Here is a 4,854-nt window from a genome sequence, read left to right on the forward strand (position 1 = left end):
GTTTAAACTGAAATAAGGTCAATTGAAAAAAACGATGGCGCTTAAGTGCAGGCTTTTAAGACACTTTTTAAAATGATGGTGGTACTTCAAAATATTTTTAAGAGTCATCTCATGAAAACACGTTTTCACATCGTTAGCTACCTCTTTAGTTTTAACAATCGCAAAAGGGAATTAGATTTAGAGCTGAGCAAGAGGTTAGTGTGTGTAAAATAAATTTTCCCCACAGACTAATTGAGTCATTTTTTTGCAAAGCAAGCAAACAAATTAGGTGCTGAAAAACAGGTTTGTTATTTGTACTTGAACAAACTATGAAAATGTAGCTCTACTTTAGGTTTTTAATATTCCAATCTGCCTTTTTATTTCATGTTTATGGCCCCAGGTGACAGGACTCACATCATCCAAAAAGAGATGGCAATGTTTTGGCATAATGTTTAAAGGTTAGTGTATTATTTGCGATATCAATGGTGCAATGCCAGGCCTCGCTCGCTGTACAGCAATTGAAGTCAAATGACTAATGATGAGCCTCTGGCAAAGTATTTATTGCACATCATGAGAACACAATTACCCGAGGATGTGCACTAATTAGAAATAACTGTGTGCAACATTCAGACTCAGCAGTATAAATAAAAAATGTGTCTGTTCATTTGCATAATGCTGTCATGAGAAATGATAAATAATCTCATTAGAAGCTTTGTATGGTAGATTACAATATGCCACAATTATTTATTAATTGTTTTTGCAAAGCATGTAATAAAATCACGGGACTGTATTATTAAGTATGGAGCAGAAACAACTTATGGTTATGCCTCTAGGAGGCGACATTCTCTCCTGCATGTTAAAAGTGCTACAGTCTTGTTTATCTCTCATGCCTTGACAAGTTATCCCTTTAAAAGTCATTTTAATCAATTAAAACATTCCATTCTGTTTTGGAATTTGGGAAAGTATCCAACGCCCTTTCTATTTTATTGTTAGGTCATTTAGAATGATAAATATCTGATTCATATATTATAGTTCTTAACCACTGTAAATTACTTATGCAATTATTTGTTTCAGGAAATCCCTCGCTCTAAGACTGAGTCATGCCATTTTTTTCAAGGTAGTTTTGTTGTGATGCAGCTTTTTGAATTTTTGTCGACAGCCATGATGTTGTGTGCAATTTCCCTCTTTTAATCATATATATATATATATATATATATATATATATATATATATATATATATATATATATATATATATATATATATATATATATATATATATATATATATATATATATATATATATATATATATATATATATATATTTAAGAATGAATGGGGGATTTTAAGGCACAAATTTACTAATTATGCAAAAACGGTAAATGTTATGAACAAATAAAATACTAGCAATCATGCCGTGAATTTTATATATATATATATATATATATATATATATATATATATATATATATATATATATATATATATATATATATATATATATAGTTCAAAATGCCCAAAAGACTCTCACTATATGCTACATAGAGCAGAACTCAAACTAGCCCCTGAAGGCTTGACTGTACTGTACGTGCTGGGTTGAACCGAACCCTCTGCTGCTTTTTGTCATGAATATTGCTGTTTGATCTTGGTGCCTCTTTTATATGCACTCAGAGAACCACCTGAGTGAGTGCTGGCTGTGAACATTAAAAGAATTCAGCTCATAGATCGTCTATAAAGTTTCATCTATGAAAGCCTTAACCGAAAATGTGTGATGTTTTAATTGCACTTTTCCATAACGGTTGAAACTATGTTTCTCCAGAGTGTTGCTTGTATCGCGCAACCAGGTGGTTACACGACGGCCACACACACAGCTTTAACTCCTCGAATGCCCACGACCCGACCCCCTTAGGCGTGAGAGGTCACCGACCGGGGACATGGCACGTATCCGATAGGCTGTTAGAATGCTTTCTGATGCTTAAGCAACTCTATTTATATTCAGTCACACACTCTGGGATGATGGAAATACAAAAGAAGCCTCAAGCAAAAATGTTCCAATCGCCAACGCTCTCATTTCTCAGCTTTTGCTACCGCTGCAAAAAAAAAAAAAAGAAAGATGTAATATGCTAATGTTAAGAGAGTGTCGATGTTCGTGGGTTTATGTAAATGTGTAAGGAATTTATGAATTCATCCATGGATCAGTTATGAGTTGTTGGTCTTGGAAGCTGTCCCAGACAAAAAAAAGAGACACAGTAGCGCTTTCAAATAAAATCCTGATAGTCTCTGCCATTCCTGGCCACCAGTTGAGGAAATAAAGTAGGCAACATTGAGTTGCAATCAAGTTATTTCTACAAACATGGAATAAAGTGCATAATATGCAATATGGAGGGGAAAAAAAATTCAATGTCGTCCACACAAAATATATCCTATATGCAGAGATGAAGAAAGTGGCCCAGCTAAACCTCAGATGAATGTGTACATGTTAGACAAACTGACAGGACTGGAGGGAAGGAGGGAAAAAATGGAAAGAGGAGGGTGGATGGTGATTGGCTGCCGCAGACATACTGTAGGCGATTGTCTCTCTACAACGTCGTTGCAGTGAGAACATCATAATGGCTCATAGCCAGTCACATTCGATTGTCAAGAGCAGATCCAGTATTGTCCGTCAAGCTGGAACTGATGGATAAAGTCCAGAATAACAAACAAATGATTTTCATCTTGCTTCCTGAAAGCAATAATGTGTAAAATATTGATGACATTAAAATAAAGTGGCCTTGTGCTGTATATTTGACACCATGTCTCTTTTCTCCTCCTTACCAAGTGTTTACACCCTAAAAGCAAAGGTATTTACCCATAAATATTCAAAAGAAAGCAAGAGCTTAATTGTCTCAAGAGGTCAGACAACCTTAAGGGCAACGAAGCTGAGTCTCACATCACCACCGAGCCAATTAAACATTTTGAGGAAAATGGGGAAATTGCTTTTCAACAAGAACAGAGCACTTTGTCTCGGGGACAAACAGAACAACGCTCATGCTGAGAGTTGTTTTCTACTTTTCCATGAATCTAAATGGAGGAGCTTGATTATTAAACAGTGTGACAAAGAAAGCACTGAAGACATTTGCAAGCTTTTAATCATATATTTGGACCCGTCAGCAAAACTAAAATGGGAATGTCTAATAATGGAAACGAGGCCAGTAAAGAAGATAAAACACTAGCCGATGTGCCCCAGCAAGGCTTCTTGCCAAGTCCACCATGAACCAGCATCAGCGGACCTCCTCATCCATGGAGATTGTGCTTGTTTCTCCCCAGCTGTGTGTCAACCTTACCAATAATGGCAGTTGAATAACAAACACAGCCTCAAGAAATCTCACAGCCTCTTGGGACCCCCACCCCCCAAAAGACTTTGTGACAAACACAAGAAAACCTAATAGGGATGCTCCTATTGGTTTATGCAAATGTCAGGAGTCAAACACTATTAGAAATCTAATGTGCACAATGCGTGAGCCCTTAGGCGCACGGCGTACTGTAGGCAATGGGGGTATTTTTAGTGGCTCCCAGTACCACTACTCCTCCTCTATGCACCAATCAGAAGCTGCTTGTCACTGTTTCCATGCTGAGACATGTTTAAATATTGATAGGGAGAAAGGCGAGACCGTACTTTAACTTGTACCAAACTGGATGCCACGGGATTAAAGAAATACTATTGGTAATCATACGGCTTTTGTCGTAGGTCTCTGACGAACATGTGTTTGGGAGTTTTTGAGGTCACGGAGGAAATCTTTTTTTTTTTGAAAATGACACAGTTGAGCACCATGAATATTACATATCACCATGTTAACAAAACAATCGGTGAACTTGAAGAAAAAAAGCAACATGTGGCTTTCCAAATGTGGAACGTGATTAAGAAAGAAAGTCTGTCTATTTTACTTATGAAGTTTGATGGTCAATCAAAAATGATTTGTTTGTTGCCGATGCAGATTTACAGTTGACCAGGCAGTAAAACTGAGAACAGACTTTTTCCTGGTCTGGTGTTTTATGTACTGAATATGTCTGTCATATAAAACTGCCACTAGACTGCAGTAAAAAATACAGTGATTGATGCGCCTGTCTAAAATTTGTCCAACTTTTAATGTTCTCTACGATGAAATGTGAGAAAAAGATGATATTCTCAGAGCACCTGAGAGTAAAAGTTAACAGCTACAACGAGTTTTCCCTCTGTCACTATTAAAACAGAATTGGGCAATAAAATGAATAGGAGTGACTCTCTGACTTGTTTCACAATCAAAGGTGGAAATCTAAAATGGAATTATACTTTAGAGATTCATTTGGAGATATTTGCCGGTCATCATTATATATTTTGGTTTGATAATGAAAAATGAATCAGAATATACATCTGTTTACATTGGTAACTCAATTTTCAGGGACAGTTTCAAGACCCCAGATGTTGGGGGAAAAAAATAATAAAAATCTGTGTGCATGTTTTGGTTTATTACTCTTGTACATCATCAAATTCCTCTTGCACGTTTTCAATAACATATCCTAAATTTTCCTTAAATCAGCAAACAATTATTGCTATATTATTTTGACTATAGATGAAATAAATAAATAAATAAATAAATAAATAAATAAATAAATAAATAAATAAATAAATAAATAAATATTAAGTGAATGCATGGATAGTTTTGGGTACATAAGCATAATATAATTAGATCAATATCAGTTTTTTCATGGAAAAGAAGGATCGTAAGTTTCCTATCACTTATCCTAGGGAGGACTCCCAAAATGTTATTGTGCCCATGACGTCTGTAGATGGCGCTGTTGTAGTGCTCACGTCACATCGCTTGACAGCGAGCGTGTTAGAAAAGTAAAAGTGATCAT

This window comes from Syngnathus leptorhynchus, chromosome 10, assembly GCF_054491065.1.
Source record: "Syngnathus leptorhynchus isolate UIUO chromosome 10, UIUO_Slep, whole genome shotgun sequence".
In the NCBI taxonomy this organism is placed as follows: domain Eukaryota; kingdom Metazoa; phylum Chordata; class Actinopteri; order Syngnathiformes; family Syngnathidae; genus Syngnathus; species Syngnathus leptorhynchus.